The 25,271-nt window shown below is 39.0% G+C and overlaps 12 non-coding genes across 12 annotated transcripts; all 12 read left to right on the top strand.

The window, feature by feature from the left end:
- The first annotated feature begins 3,178 nt into the window (after positions 1 to 3,178).
- Positions 3,179 to 3,252, top strand: TRNAV-CAC. The gene has a single exon. It is a non-coding gene; the product is annotated as a tRNA-Val (tRNA).
- A 127-nt stretch (positions 3,253 to 3,379) lies between these two features.
- Positions 3,380 to 3,452, top strand: TRNAV-CAC. Its single transcript has one exon. It is a non-coding gene; the product is annotated as a tRNA-Val (tRNA).
- Positions 3,453 to 3,698: 246 nt separating this feature from the next.
- Positions 3,699 to 3,772, top strand: TRNAV-CAC. Its single transcript has one exon. It is a non-coding gene; the product is annotated as a tRNA-Val (tRNA).
- A 430-nt stretch (positions 3,773 to 4,202) lies between these two features.
- TRNAV-CAC lies at positions 4,203 to 4,276 on the top strand. The gene has a single exon. It is a non-coding gene; the product is annotated as a tRNA-Val (tRNA).
- Positions 4,277 to 4,621: 345 nt separating this feature from the next.
- On the top strand, positions 4,622 to 4,695 carry TRNAV-CAC. The gene has a single exon. It is a non-coding gene; the product is annotated as a tRNA-Val (tRNA).
- Positions 4,696 to 4,966: 271 nt separating this feature from the next.
- TRNAV-CAC lies at positions 4,967 to 5,040 on the top strand. The gene has a single exon. It is a non-coding gene; the product is annotated as a tRNA-Val (tRNA).
- An 85-nt stretch (positions 5,041 to 5,125) lies between these two features.
- TRNAV-CAC lies at positions 5,126 to 5,223 on the top strand. Its single transcript has one exon. It is a non-coding gene; the product is annotated as a tRNA-Val (tRNA).
- Positions 5,224 to 5,424: 201 nt separating this feature from the next.
- TRNAV-CAC lies at positions 5,425 to 5,498 on the top strand. The gene has a single exon. It is a non-coding gene; the product is annotated as a tRNA-Val (tRNA).
- A 435-nt stretch (positions 5,499 to 5,933) lies between these two features.
- On the top strand, positions 5,934 to 6,011 carry TRNAV-CAC. Its single transcript has one exon. It is a non-coding gene; the product is annotated as a tRNA-Val (tRNA).
- A 1,622-nt stretch (positions 6,012 to 7,633) lies between these two features.
- Positions 7,634 to 7,707, top strand: TRNAV-CAC. Its single transcript has one exon. It is a non-coding gene; the product is annotated as a tRNA-Val (tRNA).
- Positions 7,708 to 8,036: 329 nt separating this feature from the next.
- Positions 8,037 to 8,110, top strand: TRNAV-CAC. The gene has a single exon. It is a non-coding gene; the product is annotated as a tRNA-Val (tRNA).
- Positions 8,111 to 10,270: 2,160 nt separating this feature from the next.
- On the top strand, positions 10,271 to 10,344 carry TRNAV-CAC. The gene has a single exon. It is a non-coding gene; the product is annotated as a tRNA-Val (tRNA).
- The last annotated feature ends 14,927 nt before the right edge of the window (positions 10,345 to 25,271 follow it).

Genomic DNA, 25,271 nt, shown 5'->3' with positions numbered 1-25,271 from the left:
AGAAGCAAGATTTGGAAACCTTGTTCTAAATTGAGTCACTCCACAATCTAACTTGATCAAGTCTTGATTGAATGGCTGGGGTGCAATTCTACCACAAGAATTGCTTGAAACTTAGAAATGGCAAATATGATGCATGGATTTCTAAGGGAAACGTCTCAATTTGAGATCTGAATTACATTCATCCATGAATCTGAATTATAACATATTGTGGGTATTTATAGTCTCCCGACAAAAGACATTTGTGGACGAGATTTATTCGAGACCTTTGTGGACGGGATTTATTCCCGATCTCCTTTAATCTCCACAAACAATAAGTCAAATTGACCATTTGACTTTTACATAATTTATGAATTTAAACATAGTTTTTTTTAACAAATGTTGATGTGCTTGAGTGATTAATGCGATACGTTTGAAATTAATTAAGCTCTCTGCGCGTAGGTTCGAATTCTATTGTTGACATATTTCTTTTGAATCTTCATGACATTTTTTTTAATCTTCTTGGCAATAGGTTCAATAGGTTCATTTGGAACACCGTGATTCTTATCAATACCTCTATTCCATCATGAGGGTACGGACGCGTATATCCACTAGGCAGGTGAAGTATCATTGTATTTTACATAATGCTTCCGTGACGGTTACTAATTCTAATGGGTGTCGGCAGAAGGAGAGCTACCAGAGAAGGCTCGTCTGACAAGAAAAGGGGCCCAGCGGTATACGAACTGTTTGGTGAGCCCATACCCGCACGTATGGGCTGTGTGTAGAGTATATGGTACACATACAAGTTGCCCAATTAAAAACGTGACGTAGGAAAAATAGACTGATATGATAAGTTCCGTCATTGCATTCGCATGTTCTTGCATTTAACCCCCAATATTCGGGTCACTTACTGAGTATTTCTTTAAATACTCAAGCCATGTGCTACCTCTATTTCAGGTTAAGGCAAGACATTCCTATATAGCTGACGACGACATCGCAACTCGAGACCATGACACATGCATAAAGTAGTCGTATTATTTTCTTAGACTTGAGCTAGAATAGGATGTTTTTTATTTAAACGTTTATTTATTTTATTTAGTCTTTTATTAGGTCATTTTTTAAAGTGTTTTCAAACCGTAAGTCCATGGCTATGTTTTAAGTTGCAGGTTATGTTTATGAAAGTTTAAATGAAGTATTTACACATTCATGTTTATGGCATGTATACAGTAGAACTTTAAATTAAGTAGAAAATTTCGGGTCGTTACATAAGGCATCCCTGTACGGATGATGACGACATTGATGACCATAGAACTTGTGCTAGGATAGTTGCATTTTATTTATTTTGTAGCTCTTATCTTTGATCAGGACATCGTTTTAATCATTTCTTTGATTTAATTATATTTCACATTGATTATTTTTCGTTGTTTTGTTTTAAGGCTTTTAATGCGAACGTTTAAGTTCATGACATCATTATAAATTATTTTAAATGAATATTTTTGCATAAAAAATTATGTCATGCATATGGAAGCAGCTCTATTTTAGTTGGAAATTAGGGTCGTTACACTTCACTTGAAGTGGCTTGAACCCATCGTTGCATAAATGAAGTTTGTTGTTATTTAATGTAGCATTAATTGCAACTTTTTTTTGTAGTAACGTGAACAACATTTTTTTTCCACGTCTTGCTTGAAGTTATATTGAAATGTCTGGGTTCATATCAAAATCTATGGCTTGGAATAAATGGTAATGATCTTGTATACGCTTGAAAGTGAAGGTGGTAAAGCTAGTTTGTAAGCTACCGAACCTACTCTTTCTAAAATTTCGAACGGTCCAATAAATTGGGGACTTAGCTTCCCCTTTCGTCCGAATCTTAGAATGCCTTTCATAGGAGCTACTTTTAGGAACACTGGGTCCCCCTCTTCGAACTCTAAATTCCTACGCCTAACGTCGGCGTAGCTCTTTTGCCTACTCTGTGTGGTACGCATCCTTACTCTAATTTTCTGTACCGCCTCGTTGGTGATGCAGACCAGCTCGGGTCCTACAAGTTTTCGTTCTTCTACTTCATCCCAACACAATGGGGATCTACATCGTTTTCCATACAACGCTTCAAAGGGTGCCATCCCGATGGTTGCTTGGAAGCTGTTGTTGTAAGAGGATTCCATTAAGTGCAGTTTAGTGTCCCAACTCCCTGTGAAATCCATAACGCATGCCCGAAGCATGTCTTCCAGGATTTGGTTTAATCGTTCCGTTTGACCATCCGTTTGTGGGTGAAAGGCGGTGCTAAAGTCGAGGCGGGTATCCATCGCTTTTTGGAGTCCTTGCCAAAAGGCCGACGTAAAACGCGGGTCCAGATCCGACACAATTGACACCGGTACTCCATGCAACCTCACAATTTCTTTCACATACAGTTGGGCTCAATTGTCTACTGTATATGTTGCCTCATCCGGTAGGAAGTGAGCCAACTTTTTCAGACGATCCACGACCACCCAGATTATCATATAGCCCTTTCATGTTTTGGGTAGGCCTACTATGAAATCTATGACAATGTTTTCTCATTTCCATTCCGGTATACTTAGAGGTTGTAGTAGCCCGACGGTTTTCTGCCTAGGGCTTTTACTTGTTGGAACACCTGACACATACCCACATACTCCGCGATATCCTTTTTCATACTTCGCCACTAGAAGTGTTGTTTAGAAGTTTTCTGAATATGAGTGTTGATTCGAGTTCAAAACATTAATTCAGACTCTCACCTCGTTTGGGTGGTGTAGTTCGTTATCACACTAGTCTCACACATTGGAGGTCTCCAATTCGAACTTGGGCTCAACCATTTATAAAATTGAAGAAGTTTTCTGAATATGAGTGTTGATTCGAGTTCAAACCATTAATTTAGACTCTCACCTCGTGTAGTTGGTTATCACACTAGTTCGCTTACACATTTATAAAATTGACTCTCACCTCGTGTAGTTGGTTATCACACTAGTTCGCTTACACATTTATAAAATTCTATTTTAAGCAAAGCATTAATTCAAACTCTCATCTCGTTAGTTGGTTATCATGCTAGTCTTACACATTAGAGGTCTTTAGTTGTCTTACACATTAGAGGTCCCTAGCCCAAACCTGGGCTCAGACATTTATAAAAGAAGTTTTCTGAATATGAGTGTTAATTTGAGTTCAAAGAATTAATTTAAACTATTACTTTGTTTGTGTCTAGGTGGTGTAGTTGGTTATCACGCTAGTCTCACACACTAGCGGTCCCCAGTTCGAACTTGAGCTCAGACATTTTTAAAATTATGTACTTTTAACTTAACATTTTCACTGTTGATTCGAGTTCTATGTTTTTACTTTTAACTTAACAACATTTTCACTGTTGATTCGAGTTCAAATCGTTATTTTGGAATCTTTACTTGTCTGGGTGGTGTAGTTGGTTATCACGCTAGTCTCACACATTAGAGGTCCCTAGTTCGAACCTGGGCTCAGATNGTAGTTGGTTATCACACTAGTTCGCTTACACATTTATAAAATTCTATTTTAAGCAAAGCATTAATTCAAACTCTCATCTCGTTAGTTGGTTATCATGCTAGTCTTACACATTAGAGGTCTTTAGTTGTCTTACACATTAGAGGTCCCTAGCCCAAACCTGGGCTCAGACATTTATAAAAGAAGTTTTCTGAATATGAGTGTTAATTTGAGTTCAAAGAATTAATTTAAACTATTACTTTGTTTGTGTCTAGGTGGTGTAGTTGGTTATCACGCTAGTCTCACACACTAGCGGTCCCCAGTTCGAACTTGAGCTCAGACATTTTTAAAATTATGTACTTTTAACTTAACATTTTCACTGTTGATTCGAGTTCTATGTTTTTACTTTTAACTTAACAACATTTTCACTGTTGATTCGAGTTCAAATTGTTATTTTGAAATCTTAGCTTGTTTGAGTGGTGAAGTTAGTTATCACACTAGTCTCACACACTAGAGGTCCCCAGTTCAAACTTGGGCTTAAACATTTTTAAAATTATGTTTTTACTTTTAACTTAACAACATTTTCACTCTTGATTCGAGTTCAAATTGTTATTTTGAAATCTCAGCTCGTCTGAGTGGTGTAGTTGGTTATCACGCTAGTCTCACACACTAGAGGTCTCCAGTTACAACATTTTGGAATCTCTACTTGTCTGGGTGCATTTTTAAAATTATGTTTTTACTTTTAACTTAACAACATTTTGGAATCTCTACTTGTCTGGGTGGTGTAGTTGGTTATCACGCTAGTCTCACACACTAGAGGTCCCCAGTTCGAACCTGGGCTCAGACATTTTTAAAATTATGTTTTTACTTTTTCCTGAACAACGTTTTCACTGTTGATTCGAGTTCAAATTGTTATTTTGAAATCTTAGCTTGTTTGAGTGGTGAAGTTAGTTATCACACTAGTCTCACACACTAGAGGTCCCCAGTTCAAACTTGGGCTTAGACATTTTTAAAATTATGTTTTTACTTTTAACTTAACAACATTTTCACTGTTGATTCGAGTTCAAATCATTCTTTTGGAAGTTCGAACCTAGGCTCAGACATTTTTAAATTTATGTTTTTACTTTTAACTTAACATTTTCACTGTTGATTCGAGTTCAAATTGTTATTTTGGAATCTAGAATCTCTACTTGTTTGGGTGGTGTAGTTGGTTATCACGCTAGTCTCACACACTAGAGGTCCCCAGTTCAAACTTGGGCTTAAACATTTTTAAAATTATGTTTTTACTTTTAACTTAACATTTTCACTGTTGATTCGAGTTCAAATTGTTATTTTGGAATCTAGAATCTCTACTTGTTTGGGTGGTGTAGTTGGTTATCACGCTAAGGTCTCCAGTTCGAACCTGGGCTCAGACATTTTTAAAATTATGTTAACAACATTTTCACGGTGACATTTTTAAAATTATGTTTTTACTTTTTCCTGAACAACGTTTTCACTGTTGATTCGAGTTCAAATCGTTATTTTGGTTTCTGAGCTTGTCTAGGTGGTGTAGTTGGTTATCACGCTAGTCTCACACACTACAGGTCCCTAGTTTGAACCTCGGCTTAGACATTTTTAAAATTATGTTTTTACTTTTTCCTGAACAACGTTTTCACTGTTGATTCGAGTTCAAATCATTATTTTGGTTTCTGAGCTTGTCTGGGTGGTGTAGTTGGTTATCACGCTAGTCTCACACACTAGAGGTCCCCAGTTACAACATTTTGGAANTCTCCAGTTCGAACCTGGGCTCAGACATTTTTAAAATTATGTTAACAACATTTTCACGGTGACATTTTTAAAATTATGTTTTTACTTTTAACTTAACAACATTTTGGAATCTCTNACTTAACAACATTTTCACTGTTGATTCGAGTTCAAATCATTATAATTTTAACTTAATTAACAACATTTTCACTGTTGATTCGAGTTCAAATCATTATTTTGGTTTCTGAGCTTGTTTGGGTGGTGTAGTTGGTTATCACGCTAGTCTCACACACTAGAGGTCCCCAGTTCGAACCTGGGCTCAGACATTTTTAAAATTATGTTTTTACTTTTTCCTGAACAACGTTTTCACTGTTGATTCGAGTTCAAATCATTATTTTGGTTTCTGAGCTTGTCTGGGTGGTGTAGTTGGTTATCACGCTAGTCTCACACACTAGAGGTTTGTTATTTTGAAATCTCAGCTCGTTTAACCTGGGCTCAGACATTTTTAAAATTATGTTTTTACTTTAAGCTGTTGATTCGAGTTCAAATCATTATTTTGGAAGTTCGAACCTAGGCTCAGACATTTTTTAAATTATGTTTTTACTTTTAACTTAACAACATTTTCACTGTTGATTTGAAAATCATTATTTTGGAAGTTCAAACCTGGGCTCAGACATTTTTAAAATTATGTTTTTACTTTTTCCTGAACAACGTTTTCACTGTTGATTCGAGTTCAAATCATTATTTTGGTTTCTGAGCTTGTCTGGGTGGTGTAGTTGGTTATCACGCTAGTCTCACACACTAGAGGTCCCCAGCCNGTTCGAACCTAGGCTCAGACATTTTTTAAATTATGTTTTTACTTTTAACTTAACAACATTTTCACTGTTGATTTGAAAATCATTATTTTGGAAGTTCAAACCTGGGCTCAGACATTTTTAAAATTATGTTTTTACTTTAAGCTGTTGATTCGAGTTCAAATCATTATTTTGGAAGTTCGAACCTAGACTCAGACATTTTTTAAATTATGTTTTTACTTTTAACTTAACAACATTTTCACTGTTGATTCGAGTTCAAATCATTATTTTGGAATCTCACCTTGTGTGGGTGGTGTAGTTGGTTATCACGCTAGTCTCACACACTAGAATTTTCATTGTTGATTCGAGTTCAAATCATTATTTTGGAATTTCACCTTGTGTAGGTGGTGTAGTTGGTTATCACGCTAGTCTCACACACTAGAGGTTCGTAGTTCGAACTTGGGCTCAGACATTTATAAAATTTGGTTTTAAGAAGTGTTCTGAATATGAGTGTTGGAGTTAGGTTTTATGTCGAGCCTACATTTATAAAATTAGGTTTTAAGAAGTTTTCTGAATATGAGTGTTGGAGTTCAAAGCACTAATTTAGACTCTCACCTTGTCTTGGTGGTGTAGTCTCACACACTATGGGCTCTCACCTTGTCTGGGTGGTGTAATTGGTCTCACACACTAGAGGTATGAAACCTGGGCTCTCACCTTGTCTGGGTGGTGTAATTGGTCTCACACGCTAGAGGTATGGAATCTGGGCTCTCACATTGTCTGGGTGGTGTAATTGGTCTCACACACTAGAGGTATGGAATCTGGGCTCTGAGTGTTGATTCGAGTTCAAAGCATTAATTTAGACTCTCACCTTGTCTGAGTGGTGTAATTGGTCTCACACACTAGAGGTCCAACCTGGCTCAGACATAAAATTAGGTTTGGTTTTCTAAGTGTTGCTTTGAACTACATTTATAAAATGAGGTTTAGTTTTCTAAATATGACAAACATTAATTCAAAATCACACACACACTAGATTCCGAACTTGGGCTGGCTATGAGTGTTGCTTTGAACTAAGTACACACATTAGATTCCAGTTAGAACCTGGGCTTAGACAAGCATTAATTCAAAGTCTCACACACCACACATTAGATTCCAGTTCGAACCTGTATGAGTGTTGCTTTGAACTAAGTACACACATTAGATTCCAGTTTGTACCTAGGATGGGCTCAGACATTTATAAAATTAGGTTTTAAGAAGTTTTTATAAAGGTTTTAAGAAGTTTTCCGAGCTCAGACATTTATAAAATTAGGTTTTAAGAAGTTTTCGAATCATTTATAAAAGAAGTTTTCTAAATATGAGTGTTGATTCGAATTCAAAGCATTAATTTAGACTTTCACCTTGTCTGGGTGGTGTAGTTGGTTATCACACTAGTCTCACACACTAGAGGTCCCCAGTTCAGACATTAATAAAATTAAGTTTAGTTTCCTAAATATGAGTGTTGATTTGAGTTTAAAGCATTAATTCAGACTTTTATCTTGTCTGGGTGGTGTAGTTGGTTATCACGCTAGCTAGTCTCACACACTAGAGGTCTCCGGTTCGAAAAATTAGGTTTAGTTTTCTAAGTATGAGTCTTGATTCGAGTTCAAAGCATTAATTCAAACTTTCATCTCATCTGGGTGGTGTAGTTGGTTATCACGCTAGTTTCACACACTAGAGGTTCTCAGTTCAAACCTGGGCTTAGACATTTTTAAAATTAGGTTTAGTTTTCTAAATATGAGTGTTGATTGAGTTTTAGAGTTTAAAGCATTAATTCATAGGATATGAGTGTTGATTAGTTGTCTGGGTGGAAATATGAGTGTTAATTCGAGTTGAAAGCATTAATTCAAATCACCTTGTCTGGTGGTGTAGTGTGGAAATATGAGTGTTGATTAGTTGTCTGGGTGGAAATATGAGTGTTGATTCGAGTTGAAAGCATTAATTCAGATCACCTTGTCTGGTGGTGTAGTGTGGAAATATGAGTGTTGATTCGAGTTGAAAGCATTAATTCAGACTTTCACTTCAGACTTTCACCTCGTTTGGGTGGTGTAGTTGGTTATCACGCTAGTCTCACACACTAGAAGTCCTCAGTTTGAACCTGGGCTTAGACATTTATAAAATTAGGTTTAGTTTTCTAAATATGAGTGTTGATTCGAGTTCAATTCAAACTTTCACCAGGTGGTGTAGTTGGTTATCACGAGGTCCCCAGTTCGAACCTGGGCTCAGAGCTAAGAAGTCTTATACATGCTAGTCTCACACATTAGAGGTCTTCAGTTTGAACCTGGGCTCAGACATTTATAAAATTAGGTTTAGTTTTCAAAATATGAGTGTTGATTTGAGTTTAAAGCATTATTCAAACTCTCACTCGTTTGTGTGGTGTAGTTGGTTATCACGCTAGTCTTACACACTAGAGGTCCCTTATGAGTGTTGATTCGAGTTTAAAGCATTATTCAAACTCTCACTCGTTTGTGTGGTGTAGTTGGTTATTACTCTAGTCTTACACACTAGAGGTCCCCAGTTCAAACTTGGGCTTGGGTTCAGGTTTAGTTTTCTAAATATGAGTGTTGATTCGGTTCAGGTTTTGTTTTCTAAATATTCTAGTCTTATACACTAGAGGTCCCCAGTTCAAACTTGGGCTTGGGTTCAGGTTTAGTTTTCTAAGTATGAGTGTTGATTTGGTTCAGGTTTTGTTTTCTAAATATGAGTGTTGATTCGAGTTTAAAGCATTATTCAAACTCTCACTCGTTTGTGTGGTGTAGTTGGTTATCACGCTAGTCTTACACACTAAAGGTCTTAGTTCAAACTTGGGCTCACACATTTATAAAATTAGGTTTAGTTTTCTAAATATGAGTGTTGATGGCATTAATTCAGACTTTTACCTAGTGGTGTAGTTGGTTATTTATNCTTATGAGTGTTGATTCGAGTTTAAAGCATTATTCAAACTCTCACTCGTTTGTGTGGTGTAGTTGGTTATTACTCTAGTCTTACACACTAGAGGTCCCCAGTTCAAACTTGGGCTTGGGTTCAGGTTTAGTTTTCTAAATATGAGTGTTGATTCGGTTCAGGTTTTGTTTTCTAAATATTCTAGTCTTATACACTAGAGGTCCCCAGTTCAAACTTGGGCTTGGGTTCAGGTTTAGTTTTCTAAATATGAGTGTTGATTTGGTTCAGGTTTTGTTTTCTAAATATGAGTGTTGATTCGAGTTTAAAGCATTATTCAAACTCTCACTCGTTTGTGTGGTGTGAGTGTTGATTTGGTTCAGGTTTTGTTTTCTAAATATGAGTGTTGATTCGAGTTTAAAGCATTATTCAAACTCTCACTCGTTTGTGTGGTGTAGTTGGTTATCACGCTAGTCTTACACACTAAAGGTCTTAGTTCAAACTTGGGCTCACACATTTATAAAATTAGGTTTAGTTTTCTAAATATGAGTGTTGATGGCATTAATTCAGACTTTTACCTAGTGGTGTAGTTGGTTATTTATAAAATTAGGTTTAGTTTTCTAAATATGAGTGTTGATTGCATTAATTTAGACTTTCACNAGGTCCCCAGTTCAAACTTGGGCTTGGGTTCAGGTTTAGTTTTCTAAATATGAGTGTTGATTCGGTTCAGGTTTTGTTTTCTAAATATTCTAGTCTTATACACTAGAGGTCCCCAGTTCAAACTTGGGCTTGGGTTCAGGTTTAGTTTTCTAAATATGAGTGTTGATTTGGTTCAGGTTTTGTTTTCTAAATATGAGTGTTGATTCGAGTTTAAAGCATTATTCAAACTCTCACTCGTTTGTGTGGTGTGAGTGTTGATTTGGTTCAGGTTTTGTTTTCTAAATATGAGTGTTGATTCGAGTTTAAAGCATTATTCAAACTCTCACTCGTTTGTGTGGTGTGAGTGTTGATTTGGTTCAGGTTTTGTTTTCTAAATATGAGTGTTGATTCGAGTTTAAAGCATTATTCAAACTCTCACTCGTTTGTGTGGTGTGAGTGTTGATTTGGTTCAGGTTTTGTTTTCTAAATATGAGTGTTGATTCGAGTTTAAAGCATTATTCAAACTCTCACTCGTTTGTGTGGTGTAGTTGGTTATCACGCTAGTCTTACACACTAAAGGTCTTAGTTCAAACTTGGGCTCACACATTTATAAAATTAGGTTTAGTTTTCTAAATATGAGTGTTGATGGCATTAATTCAGACTTTTACCTAGTGGTGTAGTTGGTTATTTATAAAATTAGGTTTAGTTTTCTAAATATGAGTGTTGATTGCATTAATTTAGACTTTCACCTCGTCTGGGTGGTGTAGTTGGTTATCACGCTAGTCTCACACACTAGAGGTCTCCAATTCGATCCTGGTCTCAGACACTTATAAAATTAGATTTAGTTTTCTAAATATGAGTGTTGATTCGAGTCGAGTTTAGTTGGTTATCACCCTAGTCTAGTTAAATATGAAAAATTAGGTTTAGTTTTCACCTCTCTGGTGGTGTGTGGTGGTGTAGTTGGTTATCACCCTAGTGTAGTTGATTCGAGTTCAAAGCATTAATTCAGACTTAACCCTAGTGTAGTTGATTCGAGTTCAAAGCATTAATTCAGACTTTCACCTTGTCTGGGTGGTGTAGTTGGTTATCATTCGAACTCTCTGGTGGTGTAGTTGGTTATCACCCTAGTCTAGTTCGAACTCTCTGGTGGTGTAGTTGGTTATCACCCTAGTCTAGTTAAATATGAGTGTGTTTAGTTTTTTAAATATGAGTGTTGATTCGAGTTCAAAGCATTAATTCAGACTTTCACCTTGTCTGGGTGGTGTAGTTGGTTATCACACTAGTCTCACACACTAAAGGTCCCCAATTTGGACGTGGGTCTGGGTGGTGTAGTTGGTTATCACACTAGTCTCACACCTGGGCTTAGACATTTTGATTTGAGTTCAAAGCATTAATTCAAACTCTCACCTTGTTTGGGTGGTGTAGTTGGTTATTACGCTAGTTTGACACAATAGAGGTCTTCCATTCAAACTTGGTCTTAGATATTTTTAAAATTATGTTTTAACTTCTTTCTTACAACACTAACTTTATGAAGTTTTCCGACATATGAGTATTGATTGGAGTTCGTTATCACGTAAAGTCTCACATACTAGTCTTTCCAGTTTGAACCTAGGCTGAGACATTTTAGTTGTTAAAATATATAATACTCCTAAAATAAGTAACACAATGTATTTTTATATTATATTTTAATTTTCAAAGATTAAGACGAAAAAAAAAGAAAGAGGTAGATTATGCCATAATATTGTTGTTATCATTATTAGTATTGTTAAACGTAGAATAGATCCAGTAAGATAATCTATTATTTACTTGTTACATGAATAAGTAGAATCTATGATTTCAGGGTTTGTTACCAAATCTATGGTTTGTTACCAAATCTATGATTTTTACAAGGTGATATTCATTATACACATCTATAAATACATGAGGTCGTGACCCATATCAGTCACACTCACATTCAACCTAACAATTCTTGATACATCTTTGTTCCACCTGGATGTATCGAGAAGGGTGAGTTGTGTGCCTCAGTTAGGATTTCATTCTTTATTTCGCTCATTGGTGTCACACATAAACGTCCTTGACATAATAATCCGTCATTTGTTGACTTAGAAAATCCGTCCACTGCGCCTACTTTANGTCTGGGTGGTGTAGTTGGTTATCACACTAGTCTCACACACTAAAGGTCCCCAATTTGGACGTGGGTCTGGGTGGTGTAGTTGGTTATCACACTAGTCTCACACCTGGGCTTAGACATTTTGATTTGAGTTCAAAGCATTAATTCAAACTCTCACCTTGTTTGGGTGGTGTAGTTGGTTATTACGCTAGTTTGACACAATAGAGGTCTTCCATTCAAACTTGGTCTTAGATATTTTTAAAATTATGTTTTAACTTCTTTCTTACAACACTAACTTTATGAAGTTTTCCGACATATGAGTATTGATTGGAGTTCGTTATCACGTAAAGTCTCACATACTAGTCTTTCCAGTTTGAACCTAGGCTGAGACATTTTAGTTGTTAAAATATATAATACTCCTAAAATAAGTAACACAATGTATTTTTATATTATATTTTAATTTTCAAAGATTAAGACGAAAAAAAAAGAAAGAGGTAGATTATGCCATAATATTGTTGTTATCATTATTAGTATTGTTAAACGTAGAATAGATCCAGTAAGATAATCTATTATTTACTTGTTACATGAATAAGTAGAATCTATGATTTCAGGGTTTGTTACCAAATCTATGGTTTGTTACCAAATCTATGATTTTTACAAGGTGATATTCATTATACACATCTATAAATACATGAGGTCGTGACCCATATCAGTCACACTCACATTCAACCTAACAATTCTTGATACATCTTTGTTCCACCTGGATGTATCGAGAAGGGTGAGTTGTGTGCCTCAGTTAGGATTTCATTCTTTATTTCGCTCATTGGTGTCACACATAAACGTCCTTGACATAATAATCCGTCATTTGTTGACTTAGAAAATCCGTCCACTGCGCCTACTTTAAATTGGTCTAGGATTTTGCTTAGGCTTGGATCCCCACGTTGTGAGTCTATGATCCTTTGTCTGAGCGTGTGACGCACTGTCAGCCGGGCTATTTGGGCTGCCACTTCTTCGGTTACTACCGCTATGTCAGCTCGTTCGAAATCAGTTCGCACTCGTGGCTCCCTTGTGATGAGGGCCGATGAGTGTACTGCTTTTTGACTCAGTGCATCAGCGACTATNTTAATTTTCAAAGATTAAGACGAAAAAAAAAGAAAGAGGTAGATTATGCCATAATATTGTTGTTATCATTATTAGTATTGTTAAACGTAGAATAGATCCAGTAAGATAATCTATTATTTACTTGTTACATGAATAAGTAGAATCTATGATTTCAGGGTTTGTTACCAAATCTATGGTTTGTTACCAAATCTATGATTTTTACAAGGTGATATTCATTATACACATCTATAAATACATGAGGTCGTGACCCATATCAGTCACACTCACATTCAACCTAACAATTCTTGATACATCTTTGTTCCACCTGGATGTATCGAGAAGGGTGAGTTGTGTGCCTCAGTTAGGATTTCATTCTTTATTTCGCTCATTGGTGTCACACATAAACGTCCTTGACATAATAATCCGTCATTTGTTGACTTAGAAAATCCGTCCACTGCGCCTACTTTAAATTGGTCTAGGATTTTGCTTAGGCTTGGATCCCCACGTTGTGAGTCTATGATCCTTTGTCTGAGCGTGTGACGCACTGTCAGCCGGGCTATTTGGGCTGCCACTTCTTCGGTTACTACCGCTATGTCAGCTCGTTCGAAATCAGTTCGCACTCGTGGCTCCCTTGTGATGAGGGCCGATGAGTGTACTGCTTTTTGACTCAGTGCATCAGCGACTATGTTTGCTTTTCTAGGGTGGTACTGGATATCTATGTCGTAATCTTTTACCAGCTCTAACCATCTACGTTGCCTCATGTTCAATTCTTTTTGTGTGAACAAGTATTTTAGGCTTTTATGGTCCGTATATATTTGGGTCTTTTCGCCATATAGGTAGTGTCGCCAAATTTTTAACGCGAACACCACCGCTGCCAGCTCCAAATCATGTGTAGGATAGTTTTTCTCGTAATCCTTTAGTTGGCGTGACGCATACGCAGCAACCTTGCGAAGTTGCATCAGTACACAACCTAACCCCTTTTTGGATGCATCACTGTAAATCACGTATCCCACAGAACTGTGAGCACTGGGGCGGATACTAGTCTTTGTTTTAGCTCTTGAAAGCTGGCCTCACAAGTATCGTCCCAAACGAAAGGTACACTTTTTTTTGTCAATTGGGTGAGAGGCGTGGCGATTCTAGCGAAGTCCTGGACAAACCTTCGATAGTTACCCGCCAATCCCAAGAAACTTCGTATCTCGGTGACCGTTGTTGGGCGTTTCCACTTCGTGACAGCTTCTATCTTATTGGGATCTACGAAAATTCCGTCTTTAGACACTACTTGCCCCAAAAACAAAACCTGTCGTAGCCAAAATTCGCACTTGGAGAATTTGGCATACAACTTGTTCTCCCTTAGGATAGTTAAGGCTTTGCGAAGGTGCTCTTGGTGTTCTAGGTCCATTTTCGAGTATATCAAGATATCGTCTATGAACACGATCACAAACGAGTCTAAGCACTCCTTAAATACTCGGTTCATTAATTCCATAAATACTGCTGGGGCATTGGTGAGACCAAAAGACATCACCACAAACTCATAGTGGCCCATATCTGGTTCGAAAGGCTGTTTTCGGTATGTCTTCATTTTTTAATCTTAATTTACATAGTGGCCTTATCTGAAAAAGTAAAGTAGCACGAGGCTTGAGTATTTCTAGAATACTCAGTAAGTGACCACCTATCAGGGTTATGCAACAATCACATGCAATAAAATGATGGGACCTATCTTTTATTTCGTTTCGTTTCGTTTCCCCTACGATGCTGTCCTAACGGGTAATCGTGGACGTGTACCATATACTCTACACACAGCCCATACGTGCGAGTATGGGCTCACCAGCTAGTTCGCACACCGCTGGGCCACTTTCCTTATTCGGTGGGCATACTCTAGGAGCCCCTTATGCCGGGACCCGTTAAAACTAGTAACCGTCACGGCAGCGCTATGCAAAGCATAACGATCGTTGTCCTGCCATTGGATGTACGCGTCCGTACCCTCGTGATGGGATAGGGGTATCCCCCCAGATGCATGAACACACATAATGCATGAGATCCCCCCTACTTCTACATTTATCATTAATGATCATAACCCCCCTGTCACGTTCCATGCCTCATGTGNAATACTCGGTTCATTAATTCCATAAATACTGCTGGGGCATTGGTGAGACCAAAAGACATCACCACAAACTCATAGTGGCCCATATCTGGTTCGAAAGGCTGTTTTCGGTATGTCTTCATTTTTTAATCTTAATTTACATAGTGGCCTTATCTGAAAAAGTAAAGTAGCACGAGGCTTGAGTATTTCTAGAATACTCAGTAAGTGACCACCTATCAGGGTTATGCAACAATCACATGCAATAAAATGATGGGACCTATCTTTTATTTCGTTTCGTTTCGTTTCCCCTACGATGCTGTCCTAACGGGTAATCGTGGACGTGTACCATATACTCTACACACAGCCCATACGTGCGAGTATGGGCTCACCAGCTAGTTCGCACACCGCTGGGCCACTTTCCTTATTCGGTGGGCATACTCTAGGAGCCCCTTATGCCGGGACCCGTTAAAACTAGTAACCGTCACGGCAGCGCTATGCAAAGCATAACGATCGTTGTCCTGCCATTGGATGTACGCGTCCGTACCCTCGTGATGGGATAGGGGTATCCCCCCAGATGCATGAACACACATAATGCATGAGATCCCCCCTACTTCTACATTTATCATTAATGATCATAACCCCCCTGTCACGTTCCATGCCTCATGTGATTCTCATTTTCAATTTACATTTCATACATATTCCTATCGGGGTTATGATTCCAGAAAGTTTACCGTGTTTCATGTCATACAATTCATGCTGTTTACATTCAAATATTTCATACAATCATGCCATAATCATTCAGGAACCACATATCGTCGCATGCATAACATATCACATCAAACTAAGCAGCATACATAGCGTACATTCACGTTCACATGAGTTCGTACCTAAGATGNTCTGAAAAAGTAAAGTAGCACGAGGCTTGAGTATTTCTAGAATACTCAGTAAGTGACCACCTATCAGGGTTATGCAACAATCACATGCAATAAAATGATGGGACCTATCTTTTATTTCGTTTCGTTTCGTTTCCCCTACGATGCTGTCCTAACGGGTAATCGTGGACGTGTACCATATACTCTACACACAGCCCATACGTGCGAGTATGGGCTCACCAGCTAGTTCGCACACCGCTGGGCCACTTTCCTTATTCGGTGGGCATACTCTAGGAGCCCCTTATGCCGGGACCCGTTAAAACTAGTAACCGTCACGGCAGCGCTATGCAAAGCATAACGATCGTTGTCCTGCCATTGGATGTACGCGTCCGTACCCTCGTGATGGGATAGGGGTATCCCCCCAGATGCATGAACACACATAATGCATGAGATCCCCCCTACTTCTACATTTATCATTAATGATCATAACCCCCCTGTCACGTTCCATGCCTCATGTGATTCTCATTTTCAATTTACATTTCATACATATTCCTATCGGGGTTATGATTCCAGAAAGTTTACCGTGTTTCATGTCATACAATTCATGCTGTTTACATTCAAATATTTCATACAATCATGCCATAATCATTCAGGAACCACATATCGTCGCATGCATAACATATCACATCAAACTAAGCAGCATACATAGCGTACATTCACGTTCACATGAGTTCGTACCTAAGATGTAGCATACAATTTAATGACACATGCAAATCCACGGGCACGTGCCAACATACAACAAATAACGTGTAACCTACGATGGGTGAGCCACTTACTTGGTAGGCCTTAGCCGAAGTACTCCCTAGAATATAACGTAAGCTCCTAGCTCCTCGTGAACGTTTTACGCTTCCATTGGTGGTTGGTTCCTATGGGTTTATTCGTCACTTTCGTTAGTATTTCGCAAACATAATTAATTCCCAACTTGAATTTGTGAAATACAACCTTAAAATGATCTATTTTACCTTAAACAGGGCTGAAACTAAGTCCGAGAGGGTCAGAACGGTGACAAACTGTAAGGACCGGGTTGGCGTGATGACTCAGAAGGCGAGTAAAATTTTTTCCTTCTTGATAAAACCAGTAAAATTTAAAACATAATTTACATTATACCAAAATAGTGCGCACACATTACTAATTTAAAATACGGCATAATGATTAAAACACAAAATAAGGAACAGACACAAAACATTTTAAAACAAAAGGATTGAGGACGACGGGTGAGGTTAGTCTATGGCACCTGCTCCAGAGTCCACTCCCGTCCTCGAGCAGCTCCTTATTACCTGGAAAAAAAATGGAGAATAAGGAATGAGTACAAAACTCAGTAAGTAGCCTACTTGTAGGCTCTTAATCGTGTTCTTGATATGCTAGGGTACCACATTCTTTGTTCTTGCTGGTTCTTGATCTTGTTCTCGTTGTAAGTACTTAGGCCCTTCTAATTCTTGTTCTTGACTTGGGGTTCTTATCTTGATCTTTCTTGAGGACCTTGGTCCTTGAATCCTAAAACCTTGGTTTTCCTTTAAGGGCCTTAGTACTATGGTTTTTTGGTTCTTGGTCCTTTGTTCCTAGTTCTTGTCTTTAGAACTAGGATCTTGATCCTTGTTCTATTTCTTGATCTTTCTCTTGTTCTTAGTACTTTCTTGGTTCTTGTTTTGTTCTTGATTCGTTCTCCAAGACACTCCCCCTAGGATTTACGGCACTAGACATGCACCTGACAATCCTGTGTCCAAGGCTTCATGCGTTCCAAGCGACACAGCCTTAACCTACGTCCAAGGCTTCATGCGTTCCAAGCGGCGTAGTCTTACCGCATCTTAGGGCTTGCCCCTCGATACGGTCTGCTTAACCTATGCCCAAGGCTTCATGCGTTCCAAGCGACATAGTCTGAAAACCTACATCCAAGGCTTCTTACGTTCCAAGCGATGTAGTCTTAATACTGCATCAAGGGCTTGCCCTATAATACAGTCTGCTTAACCTACGCCCAAGGCTTCATGCGTTCCAAGCGGCCTAGTTTGAAAACCTACATCCAAGGCTTCTTACGTTTCAAGCGATGTAGTCTTAATACTGCATCAAGGGCTTGCCCTATAATACAGTCTGCTTAACCTACGCTCAAGGCTTCATGCGTTCCAAGCAGCGTAGTCTAAGTCATGAGCATGTTGTACCGTGGGAGGTCTTAGGAGGTTCTTGATTCATGGCTAAAGTAACTTACTCTCTTCTTGTTCCTCCGTGACTTTAGACTACTCCCCTTAATAGACCATAAAGGTCACTTGTTCGGTGCATACTTGAACATGGCATCCTGCAAGTCTGCAGGGCATCCCTTCTAGGTCAGGAAAACTTGAGGCATGACATCCTGCAAAGGAAACATGGTGCAAGGCATCCCACCTAGAAGAGGAATTCTTGGGCACCGCTTGGTGGGAGGTATGGGTCACTTTGGACATGACTAGAGTATTAGCTAGCATTCTTGAGTTCCTTGTGTTTGGGGACCTTGGTCCCTCGTCCTTGAGTGGTACCTAGCATTCTTCTTACTTGGGTAGTTGTAAAGCTTGTGTGTTGTTGTTCTTGGTTCTTAATCTTGTAAGTTTCTAAGGTCCTTGATTTCTTGAGGTATAAGTTGTAACTTGTATTTGTAACCATATGAACTCATCATAGTGTAAGTTGTTCTAGAAGGTCATAGATTCCTAGGGAGTTCTTTAGAGAGTTCTAGAAGAGTCTAGAGTCTTGTAATGTTTCCTTTAGGTGTTTCTTGGGTCCTAACTTGGTTTAGGTTCCAAACTTGCTCCAATCAACTTGAGACCTCAAAGATATCTTCATGTCCTTCATAATGAACCTTATAAGAAGTAGCAAATCATTTGGAGCACGTATAGACCTTGAATTTCCATAAGTAGTCCTAGGGGCATTTTGGTCATTTTACTCCTAATTCTTGGTTTTGCTACTTAATGTGTTCCAATGGCTTTCAAACTTCACCAAATCATCAAACATCATAAAATAAGATCTAATTCAGGGTTTCATAGCATTTGGAGGTCATCTAGGTCGTGAACCGTAGGTAGATATCCTTAGCGGCATTATGGTCATTTTGCACCATTTCTTGGTTTGCCTACTTATCCTTATCCAATGACTACCAAACTTCATATATAACCTCAACATACTATAGTATCCTCAGCATTAGAATTTCATAGGTAGCGGAGTTCATCTAGTGGGTTTAACGTTACCTAAATTCTGAGCAATTTGTTCGGTTCAAGGTCTTATCTTACGGTTCCTAGGGTTTTACTTTCATATATCCTAATTTCATTCTTGGTTTAGGGTTCATATGGAAATCCAAGCGATTCCTACAAGTATTTCTTAACAAAAAGTCCAAGGTGGCTACTTACTTCGTTGTCGACGTTCGGGACATCTTTTCTTGAGCTTCCGGTACCCGAATTACTTTAACTTTCCTTTCACAAACTCCTTATTGTGTCTACTTTCTGGAACCATAGAGGTTTTCATGAGAACCGGTCTGGAAGGGGGTTAAAATTGAGAAAAACCGAGGGAAGGTCGAGTTTTTGGGTTGACATGGCCGGTTCAACTGAACCGGCCACGTCATCGTCTTCTTCCTCCAGACGGGAAGAAGATGCGCGCGACAATTCGCGCCGCCGTCTGTAACTCGCCCTCCCCAGCTCCTATCATGGTGTTTCTCCCCTCGATTCCTTCATGAAACTTAAAGAGGGTGTTATAAGGAAGAGCTAGGGATATATTTCGTACCTTTTCTTGGATCGTAGCCTAAGATATTTGCTTCCAAAGTTTGTCCAAAATATGATTTCTCGTTGGAGTAAAAACAGAGGATTTCTTATCGGGTAGCCAATTCTAGGGGTTTTCGAGGCTCGATTTCTTCACGAAACCCCTTCCTTATCCTTTTCTAATGCTATAGGAATTGGTTTGGAGGAACAACTTTGAGTGTGGGATCTTAATTTGGAGAAACCACTCTCGGTCTGCAAGTTACCCGACACCTCCGATTTTCGATCTCTTGGGTATCTTGTTCTACGACGTTTCAGCTCCCCATTCCTTCATAGAACTTGTGGGTAATCTTGTTTAGAAGCTATAGGAACAAGTTTGAAAGGAATTGGTGGAGAATTGCTCTCGAATTTAGAAGAAATCGGAGAGTAGGAGGCCCAAAATCTAAACACTTATTGCCAACGACTAGGAGCTAGACCTTGCTCGATTCTTGTTCCAAACGATTGCCCCAACTTCAGAATTTATAGAGGAAACTTAAACCGACATTGGGAGCTCCAGAATTGTCGTGAATTGTTGGTTGGATTTTCTAGAAAATTCGTCAGAAATATCTACTCCGATCAGAGACTCACCGACTTTGGTTTTGAATACTAGCCGTTTGATGTGATGATTTGTCCATCTTCTAGATCATATCCAATTTTGGGGAAGATCCAACGGCTGATATTTGAGTTTCGAGAGATTTTGCTCAGATGGTCACTGTAGATGCTCTGATTCTAGTCATATNCCAAAGTTTGTCCAAAATATGATTTCTCGTTGGAGTAAAAACAGAGGATTTCTTATCGGGTAGCCAATTCTAGGGGTTTTCGAGGCTCGATTTCTTCACGAAACCCCTTCCTTATCCTTTTCTAATGCTATAGGAATTGGTTTGGAGGAACAACTTTGAGTGTGGGATCTTAATTTGGAGAAACCACTCTCGGTCTGCAAGTTACCCGACACCTCCGATTTTCGATCTCTTGGGTATCTTGTTCTACGACGTTTCAGCTCCCCATTCCTTCATAGAACTTGTGGGTAATCTTGTTTAGAAGCTATAGGAACAAGTTTGAAAGGAATTGGTGGAGAATTGCTCTCGAATTTAGAAGAAATCGGAGAGTAGGAGGCCCAAAATCTAAACACTTATTGCCAACGACTAGGAGCTAGACCTTGCTCGATTCTTGTTCCAAACGATTGCCCCAACTTCAGAATTTATAGAGGAAACTTAAACCGACATTGGGAGCTCCAGAATTGTCGTGAATTGTTGGTTGGATTTTCTAGAAAATTCGTCAGAAATATCTACTCCGATCAGAGACTCACCGACTTTGGTTTTGAATACTAGCCGTTTGATGTGATGATTTGTCCATCTTCTAGATCATATCCAATTTTGGGGAAGATCCAACGGCTGATATTTGAGTTTCGAGAGATTTTGCTCAGATGGTCACTGTAGATGCTCTGATTCTAGTCATATGGGCATTTTCGTAATTATCCATTCTTCCATGGGTATTATGGTAATTTTCCACTTTCCGAATATTTTAATATTATTTTCTTGAAAAATCCATAATTTTTCTAAAAATCCTTCATCTCATGTTGATCATTCTTCCCTTCTTGGGNTTACCCGACACCTCCGATTTTCGATCTCTTGGGTATCTTGTTCTACGACGTTTCAGCTCCCCATTCCTTCATAGAACTTGTGGGTAATCTTGTTTAGAAGCTATAGGAACAAGTTTGAAAGGAATTGGTGGAGAATTGCTCTCGAATTTAGAAGAAATCGGAGAGTAGGAGGCCCAAAATCTAAACACTTATTGCCAACGACTAGGAGCTAGACCTTGCTCGATTCTTGTTCCAAACGATTGCCCCAACTTCAGAATTTATAGAGGAAACTTAAACCGACATTGGGAGCTCCAGAATTGTCGTGAATTGTTGGTTGGATTTTCTAGAAAATTCGTCAGAAATATCTACTCCGATCAGAGACTCACCGACTTTGGTTTTGAATACTAGCCGTTTGATGTGATGATTTGTCCATCTTCTAGATCATATCCAATTTTGGGGAAGATCCAACGGCTGATATTTGAGTTTCGAGAGATTTTGCTCAGATGGTCACTGTAGATGCTCTGATTCTAGTCATATGGGCATTTTCGTAATTATCCATTCTTCCATGGGTATTATGGTAATTTTCCACTTTCCGAATATTTTAATATTATTTTCTTGAAAAATCCATAATTTTTCTAAAAATCCTTCATCTCATGTTGATCATTCTTCCCTTCTTGGGCATCTTGAAATTCCTTCTAGATAAGGAACTAAAAATCCGGGAAGATCCTTGATATTTGAGAAAATGACCTTTTTGTCCTTTTCGCTTACGCTTTCATTCCCAATCCTTCTCCAAAGGTCTTGAGTCCTTAAGATTACTTCTTATGGTTTAGAAATGACTTACGAAGACCCCTTTCTTGCTTAATCCTCATAATTTCCTTCCTTGGATCCTTTGGGTCTTGCATAGGTGGCTTTCATTCGTTTTTGGGGTGTTACACAAACAGGCTGAAAATAGATTTCTCGAGCCGAATAAGCCGCCGGAGTTGAGAAGCCACCGCTGAGCCGATTGAGCAGCCGGAGTNAACTTAAACCGACATTGGGAGCTCCAGAATTGTCGTGAATTGTTGGTTGGATTTTCTAGAAAATTCGTCAGAAATATCTACTCCGATCAGAGACTCACCGACTTTGGTTTTGAATACTAGCCGTTTGATGTGATGATTTGTCCATCTTCTAGATCATATCCAATTTTGGGGAAGATCCAACGGCTGATATTTGAGTTTCGAGAGATTTTGCTCAGATGGTCACTGTAGATGCTCTGATTCTAGTCATATGGGCATTTTCGTAATTATCCATTCTTCCATGGGTATTATGGTAATTTTCCACTTTCCGAATATTTTAATATTATTTTCTTGAAAAATCCATAATTTTTCTAAAAATCCTTCATCTCATGTTGATCATTCTTCCCTTCTTGGGCATCTTGAAATTCCTTCTAGATAAGGAACTAAAAATCCGGGAAGATCCTTGATATTTGAGAAAATGACCTTTTTGTCCTTTTCGCTTACGCTTTCATTCCCAATCCTTCTCCAAAGGTCTTGAGTCCTTAAGATTACTTCTTATGGTTTAGAAATGACTTACGAAGACCCCTTTCTTGCTTAATCCTCATAATTTCCTTCCTTGGATCCTTTGGGTCTTGCATAGGTGGCTTTCATTCGTTTTTGGGGTGTTACACAAACAGGCTGAAAATAGATTTCTCGAGCCGAATAAGCCGCCGGAGTTGAGAAGCCACCGCTGAGCCGATTGAGCAGCCGGAGTCGAGGGGAGCCGCGCTGCAGACGTGCCACGTGGCACAATCAGAGGGCGACGCGTGTGCAGGGGTCTTGGGTCGAGGCGCGGGTTATTGGATCGCTCGCGGGTCTCGGGCCGTTCGCGGGTGACGGGTCGTTCGCAAGTGATGGGTCGTTCGTGGGTGACAGGCCGACTCGGCTGAAGAAAAAATGCAGGTGGGCTGGGCTGGGCGTGTCGGCGTTGGACTGGGCTTGCGGGTCTCGGGTCAAGGCTATTGGGTTGAGCCATAATTGGGCTTACGGCGTTTTGGGCTGAAGCGACTGGGCTGCGGGAGTCGTTGAGTACTGGGCTGACCTAAGGTGATTGGGTTCAGTTTGGGTTGCGGGATCCGGCCCTCGGGTCGGACTTTGTCTTCTTCACCCGATTGCCTGCACGTTTTTTCGGTGACTTTTCTCTCTCCTCGTTAACGTCGTTTCGATGTCCTTTTTTCCTCCGTTCCCGAGTCTCTTCTTCCCCCTAACCCCGTTTTTGGTATAGATCTGGTTTGTAAAGGCCTCACACTCCCGGATCTGGAGAAGTTCAGAAATTCGACGTTCCGTCTCTCTTGCCGACGGTGTTCAACGTATAGGATTCGTCTAAATCTACCCCCTGATGTGTGTAAAAGGCTTTGGGATTACTTTTGTTGCGTAAAATGGAGGTTTTGACGTCGATTTCGTATAGTTTGGCCTCGCCGGAGTTTCGTCGGATTTTTCTATTCCTCTTCGTTTTTCTCTATTTTTTGTTCTTTGCAGATCGTTTTGGGGTGGCTGAAGGTCGGGGTCAAGTTCTGTGGCATCCCAGCCTTTGGCCGCCCTTTGTGGGTCGTGTGCGAGCAAAAACTCTGGCGTTTTCGGTTCTGCCGACGACCTCTTTTTTTTTTTTTTTTTATCCGATCCGTTACATGACGTTACCCAATGTTGTGTAAAATTTAAGGTTATTATGATAAACTTGAGCAATATACCGTTGTCATACAAAATAATCATGTTTAAGTAATAATCCAAAGAGTTTGTATATAGATAATGTTGGATGTCTTATCCTTCTAAGGGTACTGATTAAATTCACTTTGTAATTATTATAAATGGTTTTATCCAAATTGTTCATATATAGTGGGTTTGTTTAAGATTGAGTCACAAAATACTTAATCCTCCTCATAAATATGATAATTGAAAATTGTAATATTTCCCACCATGATCCTATGTGACTTGGTCTTGATCCTAAGTGAGTCATGAATAGAACCTATGAGGACTTGTTCTTTAATTTGCATAGACCGAGGAAATTGATCCTATTGGACATACTCAATGAAGACATGGAAATTCAACTAAAAGTTTAGAATAGGAAGAAAGAGTAGTCAATATTAAGGAGAAATTAGAGAATAATTGAAATAAGATGATGAAGATGAAGCTTAAATGACAAAGATCGTAGAGATTTGAGTAATAACCTTAGAGGGATTGTTTTGTAAGGAGTAATCATATTAAACCCACGATAGGAGTCTGGTTCGTCTCAAAACTTTTTAGGAGTGTACATGGTTCGGTTTGTTTGATTGAAGGATTTTTTTTTGGACCAGCCCAAAAGTTCAAGTTGGTTGGATTGGTAATCCAACCCAAACTGAAAAATTTTACAACTCAACCAACCCTCTATTTTTTGGTTGGGATTGGGTTGTTCCAAACTGAGAAGAAACGAGAAGACGAGCAGAGAAGATTGACAAGAAACACATAGTGGAGAAGTGCGACGACAAACACAGAGCGGAGAAATCCAACGAAAGTGGAATGAAGCACTGAGTGGAGAGACAGTCGGCGACGATGTCCAACGAAAAACACAAAGACGAGGTTGAGCAGAGAAATATGAACTGAGAAGAGAGTCCAACAGAGAGATAAAGAGGCAACTAGCGAGCGATGTCGACGTCTACCATGAGATGAGAACAACGTCAACGGAGAAATAAAGAGGCGAACGATGAAGACAAACGCTGTGAGATGAGAACAATGAAGACAAAGGGCAAAGAGACACTGATACAATGGAAAATTTAGCATGCTTACCTTCATCACTACAATTATTAATTCAATATCATGTATCAAAGAGAGAGACAAAGAGCAAAAAGATAATTATTAATTGAATCTCGTGTATCGAAGAGGATTGAGAGACTGTCAAAACTTTGCTGAGTGCAAACACGCCAATTGTAGGGGCAAGGCTGCGTGGGAGTGGGCCTATTTTATTTTATTGAATGTATTAGATTGGGCATTGACGTATCAAAAGCTTAACAAGTAGGTGTATTGTATTTCTTGGACGTTCCACACACTCTCATTGTGAGATCTCACATCAATTGAAAACGAAACATTTTTCATAAAGATGTGGAAAACTCTTTCTAGCAAATGCGTTTTAAAAACTTTGAACGAAGCTCAGAAAGGACAATATCTGCTAACAGTAGATTTGAGCTATTACAATCATCCTTTGGG

The sequence above is a fragment of the Cucurbita pepo genome, unplaced genomic scaffold (genome assembly GCF_002806865.2).
Source record: "Cucurbita pepo subsp. pepo cultivar mu-cu-16 unplaced genomic scaffold, ASM280686v2 Cp4.1_scaffold000192, whole genome shotgun sequence".
Taxonomy (NCBI): domain Eukaryota; kingdom Viridiplantae; phylum Streptophyta; class Magnoliopsida; order Cucurbitales; family Cucurbitaceae; genus Cucurbita; species Cucurbita pepo.
The sequence above is the reverse complement of the archived record's forward strand: the minus strand, read 5'-3'. Positions and strand labels throughout refer to the sequence as shown.